Source organism: Poromitra crassiceps, assembly GCF_964638095.1.
Source record: "Poromitra crassiceps genome assembly, chromosome: 17".
Classification (NCBI taxonomy): Eukaryota; Metazoa; Chordata; class Actinopteri; order Beryciformes; family Melamphaidae; genus Poromitra; species Poromitra crassiceps.
In genome coordinates this window covers 25,890,372-25,911,143 of record NC_139635.1, presented here as the reverse complement: position 1 = coordinate 25,911,143, position 20,772 = coordinate 25,890,372, and the positions used below count along the sequence as shown (strand labels likewise).

General features: G+C 43.4%; 1 long non-coding RNA gene across 1 annotated transcript; it reads right to left on the bottom strand.

The window, feature by feature from the left end:
- Positions 1-9,437: 9,437 nt before the first annotated feature.
- On the bottom strand, positions 9,438-11,764 carry LOC310791883. Its single transcript, XR_014553461.1, has 3 exons — positions 11,529-11,764; positions 10,642-10,717; positions 9,438-10,348 (listed from the first exon to the last, which is right to left on the bottom strand). It is a non-coding gene; the product is annotated as an uncharacterized lncRNA (long non-coding RNA).
- Between the last annotated feature and the right edge of the window lie 9,008 nt (positions 11,765-20,772).

Here is a 20,772-nt window from a genome sequence, read left to right as displayed (position 1 = left end):
ATCATACATTTCTTATGATGAAGAATTCAAATTTGGAACTTAAGAATTGCCCAGAAGCTTCCTTCTATCTCACAATTCAAGAGGTTTGGTTTGGGCAATTTCATGTACATGAAATTATTTTGAGTCTTGAATTGTGAGATAGAAGGAAGTTTATGGGCAATTCTACAGTTTCAAATTTGAATTCCTCATCACAAGAAATCTATGATTTGACACCGAGATCATCCATATCAGACTAGTCAACACAACTTTATTGCAGTTACAGTTTCCATATAGCCGGCTGTCTTTTTTATTTTTTATTTTTTCCTAAATTCTGATGCCCCAATATTGAATTGTTTTTGGAATGCCCTTGGCTATAAGTGTAACAAATTATATACTTGTATCACAAAATGCACAATTATTATGCTTAACTGCCTGTAGTAGTGTTATCAGTAGTAATATAAAATTCAGTTTCAATTGAATTCTCATCCCTGTGTAGGACAGACAGTAGACAGGACAAATAGGGCACAAGCTTAATATTCCGATGGGATATTGAAGGTAGCATATGTGACGTTGGTCGCCACCTTTGGGAGAAGGAGGTGACGTAGTTGTGTTTGTCTTCATATGGGGGAGAAATTGAAGGTGGAAAGTTTCCATCACTCCTCCATCTTTTTAAGCTTGATTTGGTGAGAAAGAAGTCATGGGGTGTGAAATAAACACATGGAAATACAAACAGAAGGACTATAATAGAATCATATAAATATGACAGCAAAACTATAGGCGATATACACACATACACACAAACATGCACACACACACACACACACACACACACACACACACACACACACACACATACATACACATACACACACACATACATACACATACACACACACAGGTTTACTTGTTAATATTGCTGTTTGTACATGAGATTATTCTTCTTCTTCATATGGCTTTCCGGCAGACTGGATGCCTTGCGGCACATTGCTGTCTCTCACAGTTAGGAAATATCCTTCCTCTTCTTACCCAGACACAATTGTCTGAGTTTGCTTAAACACATCCCTCAGTATTTCATTTATCCATGAGATTATTTATTTATTGATGCAAGTTTATATCACTGCCTATACTAATAATGGTTCTACAAACTCTGACCCTCTGATCATCTCTGGTCCGTTTACCAAGCTGTGTTCAACTGTTAAAAAGGCTCGTACACAGGAGGCCAATAACATACGAGTCAAGGTCAAGTTTCCACAGTTCAAAAAGTATTTATTTTGACAAAAATGAACCATACCAAAACAAAAGGGGTCAGGTGGGATGGCCGAAACATATACCATCAGAGATGAAAATACCATAAAACCTACAATAAAGTCTAGGTCTAGAGTTTCACTAACAACTTATTACCGGGAGGAATATTACAGTGGTTTTCTATTGGGCTGAGAGAAAACACACACACACACACACACACACACACACACACACAAAGACGCGTGCGTGCGTGCGCCCGCACACACACATATTTGCATCCTTCAGTTACTGTCTATGAGAATGTTACTTATATACTGTTCATTATTGTATTCATGCTCTAGTATAGGCCTATTTCTTTTTCTATTTTTGCACTTATTTAATTGATCTGATATTTTTCTTTCCTTGTGCCAACAGCTGTTGCAGGAATTTCATTGTTCAGAATGACCTTGTGTGATACTATGCATTGGACAAATAAAAGATACAAAAGATTTACCCATCTGTCTCACCACTATGCGATAGGTGCCAGGTGTCAGAGGGTACAACTGTCACACACTTTTTGGCTAGAGTAACTCTTGAGCCGGATGCAGAACTTGCCATTTTTGGTTGCTCGGAATCCTCCCTACTTCTCCCCATGGCTGTGCAGCAGTCCCTGACACAGGGGATGATTGTCGCTAAAAGACTTATCTTGAAAGACTGGAAGTCCCCCTCTCCACCCTCCTTTCAGCTGTGGCTGACAGACATGGTCTCTGTAGCGCGTATGGAAAGACTCAGGTCTCTGAGGACTAACTCAATCAGGAAGTTCTCGATTATGTGGGACCCATTTCTGGACTACCTGGGTGAGGTCAGAAATGAGTAACTTGCACGTCCTCTCATGGACTCCCGGTGCGAGATTTTAGGTACAGATTTTTGTTTGTTTGTTTTGTTTTGTTTAGTTTAGTTTAGTTTTGTTTGATTGCTTTTCGTCTCTCTTTCTTTTCCCCCCTTCTTTTCCTTCTTTCCGTTTGAATCCGTTTTACTTGTTTTACATTACGTTACATTACATTACGTCATTTGGCAGACGCTTTTATCCAAAGCGACTTACAATAACACATTTTTGTCAGCAATAGAGCAATCTACTATGGAGCACAGTCTGTGATAACTACAACTTCTGAAGGAACAGTGGTACAAGTTTAGGTTAGTGGTACAAGTTAAGGTTAGTTTTTTTTTTTTTTTTTTTTTTTTTTTTTTGTCTTGCGAAGGGAAGAGAAAAGGGAGAGAAAGAAAGAAAAACCCAAAAAATGTTTGGAAGACTGTTTTGTTAAAGCGACAGTGCCACTGCATGTTGTTGACATGTGTGTATTGTTATGAAATGAAAAAAAAACAATTGTAAAAAAAAAAGACAAATAAAACGTGCACACGACACGTGTGTGTGCGTGTGCATGCGTGTGCGTGTGTGTGTGTGCGTGTGTGTGCGTGTGTGTGTGTGTGCGTGTGTGCGTGCACGCGTGTCTGTGTGTGAGAGAGCAAGAGAGGGGATGACATGCGACATAGCTTTTGACTATGGGAGTGTTAGATTTAGCACATATGGTACCCAATCTCTCTCTCTCTCTCTCTCCCTCTCATCAGTGTGTGAGAGAGTAATTTTGCTCACATGGAGGTGGCGAGTGGTGTACTGTATGCCAACAGTCCACCACACACACACACACACACACACACACACACACACACACACACACACACACACACACACACACACACACGTGTCAAGCATGTGACATCCTATGCACATAAATTTGGACTCACTACGTACAGTAAATGGAGAAGATAAGCAACACAGGTGTGCTTGTGTTGTCATTTGGATCTGTGAGGTTGTCTCCTTGTGGAGTGGTTTGCCCTACCCACTTGATTAGTAGATTACTGACATTGGCTAATTGAATTTGAGTGCCTTTTACTTTTACTCATGTAGGTGATTTCTGATTAGCTTTATATGACACCACTGCCTCTGTGCTTTATTGACTCTGAAGAAGATGGACAGATATCCAAACGCTACGTCTCTCTTATATTTGTACGTGTGTGCTCCAGTGACCTTTTCCTGTTCGGAGGATGATGATGATGATGATGATGATGATGATGATGATGACTAGTAGCAGTATTATTATTACTATTATTTTGGTCTAACATTTAGTGTAACTGCTCAACTTTTCAGGGGGTCAGTGTTCGGTTTCAGAGCCTATTGAATTATTCATGAAATTCATATTGTTATGGGGCATGCAGTGACTGTTTTTGAACATGATTGCCATGCACAAGATACAAAATTGATTGCTGAATTTGTTGATATTCCTTATTATAAAACGGCTCTCTCAAATCAAGCAATCTGATTGGTTCACAGCCATTGTATAATTCCAGTAACCAAGTTCAATAACCCATGGCCATGGGTTATTGAACACACGCGGCGGAGACAGCTGTCAGATCCTTGTGAATCGATCTTCGCTTATAACTTTACTAATACTTCGCAGAAAATGATGTTTTGTACAAGAATAGATGCGGGCTAATGTCTTCTTTGCAAAAGAAAGGCTGTTAACCCCGCATTTAACCCCCGCATTTAACCCCGTAACGTTAGTTGGTGTCGGGCTTTGCAGAAAGCATTCAGCTTCTCAGCAAGCGCTGAGAATGCAACGCTGCGCTCGAGCTGCCTGTCGGGGTTTCCAGAAAGCTCTCAGCTACCGTACTCAGCAAGCGCCAGGATTGGCCAATGTCAACTTCAGTCTCCAGAACGATCCAATCAAATCACCCGCATGTTCTTGCGGTCCCGCCTTACAGTAGTGTTTCAACTGACTCTATCAGAATGACATGCCAGTCGGAGTCGGACTTATAGTATTATTATTATTATTATATTATCATACTTGGAAACCGTTTTATAAAAGCAATATAGCACTCGAGCTGCGTGTGTTGTGGAATATATCCCCCTGCTCAGCAGTTATAACAGCTGATCAGGGGGATATATTTGACACAACACACTGGCTCTCATGCTATATTGCTTAATTATAAGTTTCTATCCTGTCATGTCTACGGTAAGCCTCTCTGTTATTGATGTTTCAATTGTTTTATATAGACGGTTTTCACCAGAGCGCAACCCCACAGCACTTCCTTTTTCTCAGCATTCGGCAACTGCAGAAATATTCACTCGACATCGTTACTTTTGTTTTCGCCGCTCAGCTCTATAGACGGTTTTCACGGAATGGTCAGTCCTGCACTTGAATGTTTTTTTTTTCTTTTATGTCCATAGCAAACACTGCAACAGGAAGTGAGCGGGGGTTCAATTTAGAATGTTTTTGTTGTCAAGTTAAAACCGTCTATAGCCTACTATTTGTTCAGTTTCACCTTATAAGGATAAATGGCTTCGATTGATATTAACAGTATTCTATTGAAACTTATGTCATTCATGTCTTATCTTGTCAATAAAGCAACTCAGACAAATAGAGATAAATGCACAGGAAAAGAGGTGGATGACAAAATAGACAACACCACCCTCTGGCGTTTATTTTAAGACATTGCAGCCGCTCAGGCCTCCTTTGTTAAGGTTGCTGCATTGAGAGTGAATGGAAGATTGGCATTGTGCGGACAGTAAACCAGTCAGTCAGTATGCAGTGATTGATTTAATGGGGAAATCAATGGACACATGTTTCTTCATAACTGATAGCATTGCAATATGGCGGGTTAATTCAACTGTCAATAGTGTGTGTGTGTGTGTGTGTGTGTGTGTGTGTGTGTGTGTGTGTGTGTGGGGGGGGGGGGGGGGGGGGGTCTCTTTTTCTTTTGAAAATAGCAGCATAGCGTTTTGGACTGACAAACGCTGCTGTCGTCGTCGTCATCCATGATAATAAAGGTATTTAAATGACAGTCTGGTTGCCAGAATAAAATGTCTGCATTGTATGTTTTTCTGCAATCCACGGATATCACGTTTCTGAACCAAAAATATGTTCCCTATCAACATTTCTAGATACGTGTTCAGGGGTCAGGGGTCAGGGGTCAGGGGTGTCAAACTCAAACCCAATTTCATCCAACTCAATGTATTATGGTTCCTCTCAAAGGGCTGGGTGTAAACTGAAGATGTTACAATTTCTCCCCTACGACCACCGCCGTTTGGATCACACGAAGGATGACAGGTTTTCCTGTGACCTGCTCTGACAAAATCAGTCACATTGACCCCGAAACACATTTTGAGATTTATACAGTGTTGGAAAGAGGAGATTGTAAGCTTTCTGGTGATATTAACATGATCTTTGTACTCAAAAGATTGATTGAGATATAGCCCTTTATGTCTTGACTGTTCACATTAAACTATGTTTTTGAGGTAGGAAGCTAGTTCTGCTTGTCACCCTCAACGTTATGAGCTTGAAATCTATATTTAGCATTCGAATTCCAATCAATAATCTTTACACAGAACTGTATTTGACTCAAATCTGATGAAACCCCAAAATAGCCTAAATCAACATTTTCTCATAAAATCATGTTTCTACATGGCAGGTCGCTGCTAGCCTGGGTAAACCCATCCCCCACGTGACCTGCTCTCAGACCTGTTCTCAGTCACTATGCCGATCACGGCAGGACTGATGTTGGCAGTCACGCCGTCACTCATTGGCTGCGGGGTGGCTGCGGGTCTGCGCGGGTCTTTCAATCGCCCCAGAAATCGATCTGAATGGCCCGGAGTCTAGACGCTAGTGACTGGGAACTGAGAGAGCAGGTCACGTGGTGGCTGGGTTTACCTAGGCTAGGTCGCTGCTGCAGAACATGATGGAATATTTAACCACATTCACGACCAAACTTCTGAATGAAGAGGTAGTGGCTTGGAGGTGTTGGTCAACCTTATAGCCTGGGGGTGAAATCTTCAGCTTTGTGGTCCTGTCAGGAGCGCAAAGAGGTGGCGCTTGCGATGGAGTTGCTCCTGCTGGTATTGAGGGCCCCCTCTGAGGAACCGGTCTCCATGCACCCGAAAGATATATTTTTCTAATTTTTTTTTTTTTTTTTTGTCATCCTCACGGTGTCTTGTAAACACATTTTGATGTTCCCAACTTGAAATATTGTCCCATCTTTGTGGCCACCTTGGATTTCCAATGAAAATGTTACGCATAATCGTCACAACTAAACTAAGAACTAAACATCAGACAGAGACAAATGACAGCACTTTTCGGTGTCATTTTGGCATGAGAAATTGATTGAGGTTTGTTCACAGTTTTAACAAGTTTTGTATAGTAAAACTTAAAGAAGTGTATAATTTACATTCAAAATGTTGCAAAATATCTATCTACTGTACATATTAGTCCGTGAGCCAGTAGGGTTGCGAATCATGCTCATATTGATTTTTTAAAACCTTTATTTGAGGATTTTCAATGTAAACATAAGACAAACACTCAGTAGTACATTACCATGAACAACAGCACAATTATCTTCAGAAGTAGAAATGTGGGGGGAGACAGGTCACAGGACATCGTCATTAATCATAAAATAAATCTACAAATATACAGAGACAGCGATGGCGGGCACATCATTATGTTGTATCCTTGAGGTAATCTAGTACAGGGCTCCACATTCTGACCAAGACTTCCATCTTGTTCTTATTAGAGAAGCCCAACCTCTCCAAGTGCAACACATTCATCATCAACTCTCTCATCCACATATCCTATGTCTGACTTCCACATAAGTACAATCACTTTTCTCGCTACAACCAAACCAAATGAAAAGGCCCGAGCTTCATTATTTGTTTGCCATAGGTGGGGTTAGGTTCCCAGTTTTTCCTCAAAGGCTCTGGAGAAACATTCAAATACACTCTGCCGGTACTTAAACAGTTTCCGACATGTTTCGGTTTCAAGGCTTTCCTCCGCAAATCTCCTCATCCGTCTCCTCGCTCAACTCAGCCTCCCACTGTTGCCCATATTGATTTTTGCAAGGTATACATCTCTAGAGTTGGAAATGTGTGACAGCATTTCACCGATGGTAGCTAAATGTGTGTTATCACTCGATTTATAAACCCCGTGCGAAACTTAAGGTTATGCATATAACCCTGGTTTTATGAATAATACGAGTGAGATGACTCATGGCGCAGTCTCCTGCGACCCACCAGAAGCACTACTTTTTATTCCTACGTCAATATCCTCATATCGAGGTCAGAGAAAAGGACATTTTCACGTCCCGCCGCTGGTGGTAGGTGGTACCGTCCTTTATGGAGCGGACCTCCTGCCGCTGGTGGTAGGTGGTACCGTCCTTTATGGAGCGGACCTTCTGCCGCTGGTGGTAGGTGGTACCGTCCTTTATGGAGCGGACCTTCTGCCGCTGGTGGTAGGTGGTACCGTCCTTTATGGAGCGGACCTCCTGCCGCTGGTGGTAGGTAGTACCGTCCTTTATGGAGCGGACCTTCTGCCGCTGGTGGTAGGTAGTACCGTCCTTTATGGAGCGGACCTTCTGCCGCTGGTGGTAGGTGGTACCGTCCTTTATGGAGCGGACCTTCTGCCGCTGGTGGTAGGTGGTACCGTCCTTTATGGAGCGGACCTCCTGCCGCTGGTGGTAGGTAGTACCGTCCTTTATGGAGCGGACCTTCTGCCGCTGGTGGTAGGTGGTACCGTCCTTTATGGAGCGGACCTTCTGCCGCTGGTGGTAGGTGGTACCGTCCTTTATGGAGCGGACCTTCTGCCGCTGGTGGTAGGTGGTACCGTCCTTTATGGAGCGGACCTTCTGCCGCTGGTGGTAGGTGGTACCGTCCTTTATGGAGCGGACCTCCTGCCGCTGGTGGTAGGTAGTACCGTCCTTTATGGAGCGGACCTTCTGCCGCTGGTGGTAGGTAGTACCGTCCTTTATGGAGCGGACCTTCTGCCGCTGGTGGTAGGTGGTACCGTCCTTTATGGAGCGGACCTCCTGCCGCTGGTGGTAGGTGGTACCGTCCTTTATGGAGCGGACCTCCTGCCGCTGGTGGTAGGTAGTACCGTCCTTTATGGAGCGGACCTCCTGCCGCTGGTGGTAGGTAGTACCGTCCTTTATGGAGCGGACCTTCTGCCGCTGGTGGTAGGTGGTACCGTCCTTTATGGAGCGGACCTCCTGCCGCTGGTGGTAGGTGGTACCGTCCTTTATGGAGCGGCGCGGCGTGGTTTCCTCATTCACAATGAGCTTTCCTCTCGCCCACCCTGGCAAGAAGGGTTGTCTGGTGAGTCATCTCGCTCATAGTATTCATAAAACCCGGGTTATATTCCTATAACCTGAAGTTTCATTTCTAATAATGGTGTGAGTTGACTCACTGCATGGGATGTGGGAGCTGCCGTATGCCAGACAGCTCATCGCTCCGTCCCAAAGGGAGGTTTATCCAGATGTAACCTAGCTATAGCTAGACGTTAAGAGGTTAGCGTGAATGCGACTGAGACCTGACATTACTGGCTTGATATCATATTCCAGATGCAACCTAGCTAGATAAGCTCCACACGGCTGTATGAGTAGCTACAATCAAATGTATCAAGCCTTGATATCATATTCCAGATCCAACCTAGCTAGCTAGATGTTAAGAGGTAGGAATATACCGAAATGCTAGACTTGATCGTGGACTTAATGTGAATCCAAAACGGCCACACTCATAACGTTAAGGTGTGTTTGACCTAGCTAGAAATATTAACGTTAATGCCCTCACATTTCAGCGTGGTTACAGATAAACCTATTTAACGCTAGCTAGCTACATTACTGGCTTGATATCATATTCCAGATGCAACCTAGCTAGATAAGCTCCACCCCAGCTAGCAGATCATGGGCGGGCCGCCGGCGGCAAGCCGGAGACCAATTCGGCGGGCCACCGTCGGCAGCCGCAGCGGCTCCGCTGCGGTCGTGCTAGTCGGTGAAACAGCGGTCCGCCGGGGTGGCTCGCTGGCGGTCCGCTGGCGGCACCAGCGTACACAGCCAGCGGCCCTTGCACGGCACGCTGATGGCATGCCGCTGGTATTGCACCTCCCAGCCCCCATATACATTGTTATGCTAATGCATGCATGCAGTGCTTCTCCACTGGCAGGGCTCCCTTCCTCTCATACTTAAATATGGTGGTAATTTCTGAGGTAGCCTATTTGGTTAAAAAAGGTTGAGAACCACTTCAATAATGCACATAATTACAATGATTTAAATGATAACATGTGAGTATTCATACAACAATAATAATTTAAAGGAGAACAGATCCGTGAACTTTTTGTTATTTTATTTATGGACATAAGAAATCAATCAAAGGATGATGATTTGACAACTGTGCATTGCAAATAGCAAAAAACTTGACAACTCTGTAGCTATATGTTGCATATTATGTAGGCTATATATTAAAAAAAACACATCAAGCCAAAAATAATGTATAAAAAAAAACAAAGCAAAGCAAAATCTGCCTTAAATAGTGCAATAGTCAAATAAAACAGTCATAAAGATACAAATAGAAAACAGGCATAAAGTCACGCACAGCAGCACATCATAGATATTCCTTTTCCACCGTGTTCCAAAAAGTAAATTTTATATAAAATTGTGTGTTATTATAGGTGGGTAATTATCAAGGACTGTAATGATTGTAAGTCAATACTAGCAGGGGGAGTCTAGTATATAAATAAACAATAGTCTCAAGGTTCAAGCTTACTTAATAGCCATAATGAACATGTTACAAATGAGGAATTTGTCTTTGTGCAGTATGCAGCGCAGCAATACAAATCAGGCAGACAGAAAGGCAATTTTCAAATTAATTTGCATTAAAGTGCAAAGTAACAGACCTTGAAAGTGACATAGTGGAGTCCATGTAAATGTCCGTGGCGTGTAATAAGTCCATAAAATGCCCAGTAAGTCCTTAAGTGATGTGTAATGGTTGTGTCCATGGCCGTGGGATAATAATGTCCATATGAAAGATGTCAAGTGTCTTCAAGTGTCTGTGGGATAAGTCCATGGGGGGCATGGGCTTGTGGAGGCTTTCGGGTCTCATTGAAGAGGCGGATAGCCAAGTCCGAGTCACGAGTGCCTCGAGTCGAGTCACGAGTCCTGGACTTGGACTCCTGGACTCGAGAACACTTGCAGGCAGAGGGAGTCACAGGTCTTTTTCTCTTTGACGGCGTTGCACGTGGTGGACAAGGCCGGCTCCTCCGAAACCCAGCTATGCAGCGGAGAGAGATGGACGAGAGGTGAACAAGAAAGATTGAGGACATGAAGACTAGTCATTACAGTTTGTTGAAGTACAATTTTATATGTATTAAAACAAAAAGGGGGGCGGGGGGCACACACACACCTACACATGGAGGCATTGTGACATCACTGATGCAATAATATTTAGTGAGAGCAACACACACACACACGGGCGTGCCAATAGGGCAGGCGAGGCCAAGCTACGGCTAAAGAAATAATAATTTTCCATAAGAATATTTATAAAAAATAAAATAGAAACCTTACCTTTAAAACTATCTACGAGGTCTTGAAGTTGCCACTCCGCCAATGTGTCTCTGACAAAGCTGTCCATTGGCCCAACCTGAAACAAACAAAGGGAGCTACATTAGAAAAATAAAATAGCTATTTGAATGCCTTTTATGATGCTGCTAGGAGGGATTTTTGAGCTGATACCTATAACAGACAAATATCTGCTTCTCTTGTCCGATAAGCGATAATAATTTCACATTTTTGTATTTATGCAGCTGCTGGACTCTAGCAGCTTCATATGGCTCATCTCAAGCCTGTTTGGTCCAAAATAGAGCTTGCATCAGTGTGGGGGTAAAAGGAAATAAATAATACAAACGATTTACAGACTAACAGTCACAGACTGTAACGGTCTGTAACGTTAGTTTTGATCTCATCTTACATGGCCGTGCACGCAAACAGAAGAATATGCACGCAGTAAATTAACGTGAGCAGCAACACACTAACAATGGGCTGTACTCTGTAACGTTAGTTTAATCAATTGTCTGTTTATAGCCGCGAAAGCAAACGGAATTATGTACGTTAACGTTAAACGGCCGAATAACACCGTTAATGGTGTATTGATATATCCAGAATGAGCACAAAATAGATGTTTGCAACCGATGCCTTTTTACGTTTTACTCCAAGAAACGTGGAAGGTTTTTAACAAGATGTAGATGGCCCATGCATTTCTTCACTGGGTAGAGTGGCTAACGCTAGCCTCTGCTACTTGTAGGCCTATGTGTAACACAAAAAGCTGACTACACAACGACATTTAACTATTAGCCATCTAACTTGTTGTTATCTGCCTAACCAGCGAAATGGCTAATGGTAAGATCGCAGCAGAGCACAATAGGATTTACAAATATAGCGTTAAATATTCTTACCGATCTGCTTTTCAAAGAGCCCCGAAGTTTTCAGTGTTCTTTGTTGTCGTGCACGTCTTGTTTTTCTTGTGATGAAGTTGCAAGAAGGCAGCGGATGATCGCCACCAACCGGTCTGTTATTGTCCGTATATCGCTTTTATAATCAGTCCTGTGTTTTGTAGATAGGTGAAGACAAGTCATGGTTTAAAACGACTTTTTCAAAGATTGTTGCTATCAGTACTCGGCGCATGTTTGCTTCCTGAAATCCCATTCATAAAATGGCGCCAGGACACACGTAGCCTCAATGGCCTGGACGCAGACACAACGTCACACTACGGCAACGCAAAAGTGCCAAAATTCTTCACTTCCCATCGTCACTCTCAACCCCCCCCCCCCCCTCCCTCCCAATAATCTTTATTTCAAACTGTTAACATTACACACACAAAAACAACATCAGACAAATGGATACAGATGAGACATGGGGGGGGGGGATATATAGACTGCAGTGCAGACCTGACCAGTGTAATAAAGTAGAGAGAGAGAGAGAGAGAGAGAGAGAGAGAGAGAGAGAGAGAGAGAGAGAGAGAGAGAGAGAGAGAGAGAGAGAGAGAGAGAGAGCCATCATCCTGCATCTGGCTGAAAAATATAACACTGCATACCCAGTGAATAAATGACCCACGTTTATTCTTCTTGGACATCTACCTATTATTATTTGCACTTTATTTATTTATTTATTTATTTATTTATTTATTTATATTCCAGGGACAAAACAATTGTTCCAGAGGTTAAATTAGGCTACAACTGGGTAGACACAGCCCTGTTGTGCCTTAAATTTTGTGTAGGCCTATACAATATTTTGCCAAAAATATGTTGCTATCTTCTATAAACATTCCAAATTTGACATGTTCAAGTAGAAATGCATCAATGCTAGATTATCCATAAATTAAAATTAGGCCAATTATAAGTAATTTTGCAGGGGAAAAAAGTGATCTTTTGTCTCCACATCTGTATTGCAAAATTCATACAGATTCACATTCTACTCCTAAAATGATTTTTTCCCCTTTGTGTACACACACACACACACACACACACACACACACACACACACACACACACACACACACACACACACATACAGATCCTTTAAAAAAAATTGAATATCATGGAAATAACATGGATAACCGTGGACTTCAGCGGATTGTCAAGCAAAGACGATTCAAAAAATTTGGCAGAGATTCAGAGGGAGTGGACTGAGGCTGGAGTCAGTCATAACTGAGAAGTAACTGCTGATTTTCTTCACACTATAATACTTTCTTGAAATACTGTATTGGGGGTCTTCTGGAGCTGTAGGCCAAAATTATGAAAAATGAAACAAATAAAGGCTAGAAATATTTCACTTTGTGTGTAATGAATCTATAATCTATGAAAGTTTCACTTTTTGAAAGGAATTATGGAAGAAAACTTTCCATGATATTCAAATTTTTGGGAAAGGATCTGTGTGTGTATATATATATATATACATACTTATAGTGATCAACTGCTTATATTGATCAAAAACCTTGGTCCTGAATTATTCCATGCTGTTATGAATAATTTGCTTATAGTGATCAATACTCTGCTTACAGTGATCATTTTGGGCCTTGTCCCACCTGAGAACAATGGATTTTTTTTTTAATTACAGTAATTTTATTTATTTATTTATTTACTTACAAACTGCCAGAAATGAGCTTTTTGATTAAAAAAAATCTACAGAGGTTCTCAAAGTGGGGTCCAGGTACCCCCAGGGGTCCTTGAGGGGCTTCCAGGGGTATACCCAGCAAAAAAAGTAATTCATTTTCAGAAGAATTCCAAAGATAAGTAACACAATGACAGAATGCATGAGTATTTTGGTCATGGGTTTCATACACTTTATATTATAAAACATTGTGACGACCACACATGGGAGGGTAGTCACAAAAGCTAAAAATCATATCAGTTGGGACAAAATATTATCAAATGAGGCTCCGTTGTCTAATTTGTGTCAGTTTAAAGTTTGAGAACCACTGCACTAGACATCAAGTCAAGTGGCTAGGCCATGGATGCACTATCAAGCACATAAGCTATAGACCACTTTGCTTGGTCATTCAAAACCATTCAAAGTCCAACATCCATCCGGTTGTATTTTAATTTGCTCTGGTTTACGACTCAGGCGTGAACAATTCAATAAAGTGAATTTATAAGCTATTGATTTTGATTTCTGGTATTCAAAGAACATTCCAACACAGGTGATTAGAAATGTTTGTCCACTATGTTTTTTAATTCAAAGACTAACCCAAAAATTTGAGAGAACAACATAAATAAAAAGTAAATGCTGCACGGACAAAACAATTACTACAGAAATTAAATAGGCTACAATAAACTTCTCAAATACAATGTATAATTTTTGGGCATTTGTGTTTTTCATCCATAGGCCTATAGAGCTTTGGAAAATCTTGCTAAGTTCATTTTCGAATGCTGTGAAGGTATTTTTGCCTTTGTGTAGCCTAATAAAAACAGAAATCCATTAAATAGTCTCTTTCAAACAAAAGAGAACAGAACTTAGCCCATCGTTTCAAATTAGAGCTATAGTTTCATAATGCTTATGAATGCAGTTTAATGGATGGAGTATCTTGGCCTATCTGCCGACGGCCAGACACCAGCGCCCCTCCAGCGCTGATGTGGTACTTAGAGAGGGAAAATTCTTGGCGGCTTGCCGACGGCCTGCCGCTGCTAGCCCTCCAGCGGCATTCCGCCAGAGTGAAGGTAGCGGCATCCTCCAGTGGGCCGCCGGATGGCCGCTGAAGGAATGCCACCGCCGCCCGGCCGCTCAAAATGCGACCACGGGCCACTAGCGGCAGCGGCAGATTGCTAGCTGGGACACGGCTGTATGAGTAGCTACAATCAAATGTATCAAGCCGATATCATATTCCAGATCCAACCTAGCTAGCTAGATGTTAAGAGGTAGGAATATACCGAAATGCTAGACTTGATCGTGGACTTAATGTTAATCCAAAACGGCCACACTCATAACGTTAAGGTGTGTTTGACCTAGCTAGAAATATTAACGTTAATGCCCTCACATTTCAGCGTGGTTACAGATAAACCTATTTAACGCTAGCTAGCTACATTACTGGCTTGATATCATATTCCAGATGCAACCTAGCTAGATAAGCTCCACACGGCTGTATGAGTAGCTACAATCAAATGTATCAAGCCGATATCATATTCCAGATCCAACCTAGCTAGCTAGATGTTAAGAGGTAGGAATATACCGAAATGCTAGACTTGATCGTGGACTTAATGTTAATCCAAAACGGCCACACTCATAACGTTAAGGTGTGTTTGACCTAGCTAGAAATATTAACGTTAATGCCCTCACATTTCAGCGTGGTTACAGATAAACCTATTTAACGCTAGCTAGCTACATTACTGGCTTGATATCATATTCCAGATGCAACCTAGCTAGATAAGCTCCACACGGCTGTATGAGTAGCTATAATCAAATGTATCAAGCCGATATCATATTCCAGATCCAACCTAGCTAGCTAGATGTTAAGAGGTAGGAATATACCGAAATGCTAGACTTGATCGTGGACTTAATGTTAATCCAAAACGGCCACACTCATAACGTTAAGGTGTGTTTGACCTAGCTAGAAGTTAAGAGGTTAGCGTGAATGCGACTGAGACCTGACATTACTGAAGTGAATACAAGTGACCTATATTTTTCAATCCTGTCTTTGAATAAAAGTTGTACATTGTGTTATGCTTGAAAACCATGTCTTTGCTCCCTTATGTGTTCACAATTACAACAAATCTGTATGGTTTATCTGTTGGCATTAAACCGTGGTATTTCCTTGGGTGATATTCCATATTTGTCATTAAACCTAGCTGTTCACATAAATTTGCAATGATGATCGACCACGTGAGATATCACAAGTAGCCTACTTTTATTAAAAAATAAAATGCAAAGAGAGGTTTCCTTCTCTAACTATTGGTGCGTTCACAAAATATTTCAGCGTTTCATAACTATAATAGCCTAATGTTACTGTAGCCTGGATGACGTCAGCTAATGCTACCCAGCCTTCCAGCGTTTATCTTCCATAATGCATTAAATCATAATCACAATGCGAAGACATTAGCTGATCACCACAGAGCTGCACAGACAAGTTTATCAGATAATTTCGCCGTAAAATGTGTCCAGGTGATCAGCTCTGAAGCCCCGGCTTGTATGGTCCGCTAAAATCCGATTTCGATATAGGTGTTATTTTGATCAATATTGTATAGCTGGCTAGACAGAGGAGTTTATCTGGAATCAGTGTGACAAGATCCCTGCTGCTAGCTTGTCTGCCTTTCTGTGTCAGAGTATCTAGCTACATTATCTGCATTACATGCTACACCATGCAAATATATTTCGATATAATTCAAACAATTAGCCCACTGTACTACTGGACTGTGTATTGCTGTGAATAAGTTAGATTTGATTGTGTAAAGTGTATCAGCTTTAAATATCCAATATATACAGCATTAAACAAACGACCAGCAGCATTCAAATGTGCAAAAACGTTATATTTATTGAAATGTGGTGATCTCATGTCACATTACATAATGTTATGCCCAAATGGTCTACTGCCCAGAAGCGTCACTTTACATGTTTGGTAGGGAATTATTTTAATTATGTTAAACCAGCGTTTATCTTCCATAATGCATTAAATCATAATCACAATGCTATGAAGACATTAGCTGATCACCACAGAGCAGCACAGACAAGTTTATCAGATAATTTCGCCATAAAATGTGTCCAGGTGATCAGCTCTGAAGCCCTGGCTTGTATGGTCCGCTAAAATCCGATTTCGATAACGCTAGGTGTTATTTTGATCAACAGACCTCAACCTCAACAGCTGTTTTCACTTGAATTTCCTCACGTAGTTGCATAGCCATATAGCTAGCCAGCTAGTAGCTAGCTCGGGAGCTATGCTTTAGAGAGGCCAAATGCTAACGGCTAGGTAGTGCTAAGCCGCTGCAGCTGTTACACGTCATTGACAAAGACGCACTCTCTGATTGGCCGATCACGGCAGGACTGATGTTGGCAGTCACGCCGTCACTCATTGGCTGCGGGGTGGCTGCGGGTCTGCGCGGGTCTTTCAATCGCCCCAGAAATCGATCTGAATGGCCCGGAGTCTAGACGCTAGTGACTGGGAACTGAGAGAGCAGGTCACGTGGTGGCTGGGTTTACCTAGGCTAGGTCGCTGCTGCAGAACATGATGGAATATTTAACCACATTCACGACCAAACTTCTGAATGAAGAGGTAGTGGCTTGGAGGTGTTGGTCAACCTTATAGCCTGGGGGTGAAATCTTCAGCTTTGTGGTCCTGTCAGGAGTGCAAAGAGGTGGCGCTTGCGATGGAGTTGCTCCTGCTGGTATTGAGGGCCCCCTCTGAGGAACCGGTCTCCATGCACCCGAAAGATATATTTTTCTAACTTTTTTTTTTTTTTTTTTTGTCATCCTCACGGTGTCTTGTAAACACATTTTGATGTTCCCAACTTGAAATATTGTCCCATCTTTGCGGCCACCTTGGATTTCCAATGAAAATGTTACGCATAATCGTCACAACTAAACTAAGAACTAAACATCGGACAGAGACAAATGACAGCACTTTTCGGTGTCATTTTGGCATGAGAAATTGATTGAGGTTTGTTCACAGTTTTAACAAGTTTTGTATAGTAAAACTTAAAGAAGTGTATCATTTACATTCAAAATGTTGCAAAATATCTATCTACTGTACATATTAGTCCGTGAGCCAGTAGGGTTTGCGAATAATGCTCATATTGATTTTTTAAAACCTTTATTTGAGGGTTTTCAATGTAAACTTAAGACAAACACTCAGTAGTACATTACCATGAACAACAGCACAATTATCTTCAGAAGTAGAAATGTGGGGGGAGACAGGTCACAGGACATCGTCATTAATCATAAAATAAATCTACAAATATACAGAGACAGCGATGGCGGGCACATCATTATGTTGTATCCTTGAGGTAATCTAGTACAGGGCTCCACATTCTGACCAAGACTTCCATCTTGTTCTTATTAGAGAAGCCCAACCTCTCCAAGTGCAACACATTCATCATCAACTCTCTCATCCACATATCCTATGTCTGACTTCCACATAAGTAGAAGCACTTTTCTCGCTACAACCATACCAAATGAAAAGGCCCGAGCTTCATTATCTGTTTGCCATAGGTAGGGTTAGGTTCCCAGTTTTTCCTCAAAGGCTCTGGAGAAACATTCAAATACACTCTGCCGGTACTTAAACAGTTTCCGACATGTTTCGGTTTCGAGGCTTTCCTCCGCAAATCTCCTCATCCGTCTCCTCGCTCAACTCAGCCTCCCACTGTCGCCCATATTGATTTTTGCAAGGTATACATCTCTAGAGTTGGAAATGTGTGACAGCATTGCACCAATGGTAGCTAAATGTGTGTTCGATTTATAAACCCCATGCGAAACTTAAGGTTATGCATATAACCCTGGTTTTATGAATAATATGAGTGAGATGACTCATGGCGCAGTCTCCTGCGACCCACCAGAAGCACTACTTTTTATTCCTACGTCAATATCCTCATATCGAGGTCAGAGAAAAGGACATTTTCACGTCCCGCCGCTGGTGGTAGGTAGTACCATCCTTTATGGAGCGGCGCGGCGTGGTTTCCTCATTCACAATAAGCTTTCTTCAAGCCCACCCTGGCAAGAAGGGTTGTCTGGTGAGTCATCTCGCTCATAGTATTCATAAAACCCGGGTTATATTCCTATAACCTGAAGTTTCATTTCTAATAATGGTGTGAGTTGACTCACTGCATGGGATGTGGGAGCTGCCGTATGCCAGACAGCTCATCGCTCCGTCCCAAAGGGAGGTTTCCAGGCTCTGTGTCCACAGACAGACCGCCTGTGCCACGTACGGGGCCACGAGACGTCCAGTCAAATAGGCGCTCCCCTAAAGAAACGAGGAGACCCGTAGGGGTTGTGCGCCCCCTGACTCGTATAAGCCAGCATAATAGCCTCCACAACTCAACGAAGGGGCCCCCCTTCATAAAACCAAATCATTCTGTCCATTTGACCTCCATGACCCAAGTGGTTGGCCCGATAAGGCTGCCAGGTAGACCTTTAATGTCGAAAAGGATCTGCCCTCGTCAATTAAGTCCTGCAGGAAAACCACAATGGCCTCCTCAGAACAGAGATAGTGATTCGTTTTGGAACAGCTTCCACCTGTGTGACCATGTGAGGTTCTGGTGGAAGGAGCCCACTGCTTTTCCGGTGGCGAGCACCCATATGGTGGGGGGCGGGGGGGTGGGGGGGGGGGGGATCTAACCACTCGGCCGCCAGGCCCAGAGGGTGGAACAGCGTCCCCCCCTCCCCCAGACAGCAGGTTGCTGTGCGTCGGAGCTCCAGTAGCCAGTGCATTGCTAGTGCCATCAGGGCTATCAAGATGAGTGTGAGCCTGATCTCTCTCACTCTGAACAGAGTGAGAGACACGTAAAGCAGCTCGTGCGGCCAGGCGTGCGGGCGCTAGTGCGTCTATGCCCGGAGGCGCATCCCTGCTGTGGATAGGGGAGGACTTGCATTGAGTGTTCCCCCTCGTCACAAACAGCTCCACCGTGACGTATCTACCATAGCGTGGCCATATCTGCTCCACAACCTGGAGGTGGAGACGCACACTCCCCGTAAACCAGCCCGCAACCTGGACATCAGGTCTGCACCTGTGTTCGCCATCGCCGGGTACGTGCGTTGCCCTCGGGGGAGAGGAAACGTGCGGCCAACATGTGCAACTTCAGTGAGCGCAGGCCGCCATGGCGGTTTTAGGTACGCCACCGTTGTGTCGTGTTGTCTGTCCTCACAAGGACGCGGTGTCCTTAGAGGGATGGGAGGAGGTGTTTCAGAGAAAGAAACCATGAGTTCCAGGAAATGGATGTGGGCACCCTGGTGCGCTTGGCTCCAGGGACCCCTGGGTTTACCTAGGCTAGACCGACTGGAGAGTCAGTCCACCTTTAGTCCAAGACTAAAGACACCTTTTCAGGCTCCATCTGGGCCCTTCTTGAACTAACTTCTTTCTCTTTCTTAATTTTTTTTTTACTAACTTAACTTTACCACTATTCCTTCAGATGTTGTAGTTGTCATAGACTGAGTTGCATAGTTGATTGCTCTATTGCTGACAAAAATGTGTTATTGTAAGTCGCTTTGGATAAAAGCGTCTGCCAAATGACGTAATGTAATGTAATGTAATGTAATGAGTCAGACAAATAAAGTCTATGTTCTGGGTGGGAGAGGGCATGTTCTTTTCCTTGTTCAGCACAAAACCCAAACCTGGTTAGGTGCGTCGCGACAGTGTTGGTGTGCGGCCTGGTTAGGTGCGTTGCGACAGTGTTGGTGTGCGGCCTGGTTAGGTGCGTCGCGACAGTGTTGGTGTGCGGCCTGGTTAGGTGCGTTGCGACAGTGTTGGTGTGCGGCCTGGTTAGGTGCGTTGCGACAGTGTTGGTGTGCGGCCTGGTTAGGTGCGTTGTGACAGTGTTGGTGTGCGGCCTGGTTAGGTGCGTTGCGACAGTGTTGGTGTGCGGCCTGGTTAGGTGCGTTGTGACAGTGTTGGTGTGCGGCCTGGTTAGGTGCGTTGTGACAGTGTTGGTGTGCGGCCTGGTTAGGTGCGTTGTGACAGTGTTGGTGTGCGGCCTGGTTAGGTGCGTTGTGACAGTGTTGGTGTGCGGCCTGGTTAGGTGCGTTGTGACAGTGTTGGTGTGCGGCCTGGTTAGGTGCGTCGCGACAGTGTTGGTGTGCGGCCTGGTTAGGTGCGTCAGTGCGTCACGACAGTGTTGGTGTGCGGCCGCGGCTCATGTTCCAACTGTGCCAAAATCAGCCAGTCGTCCAGATAGGTCGCCAAGTGAATGCCCAAACGCCTGAGCCGGGCTATTGCTGCCTCTGTACATGGGACAAACATCCTTAGACTTAGGGAGTGGCCGAATGGGAGTACGCAGAGTAGGGGAATCTGAGAAAGCACTTCAGAGGGGGGTATATTGAAATGTGGAAATACGCATCCCGTAGGTCCACTGAGGTGAACCGATCATTCTGACGTGCCAAATGCATAAGCGATGCGTGCGTCAACATTCTGAATTTGTAACAAACCAAGGCAAAATTATTTTTTGACTATAGTTAGCCAGGCCTAATAAATCCATCACACACAGATCCACATTTCCAGTCTGTATC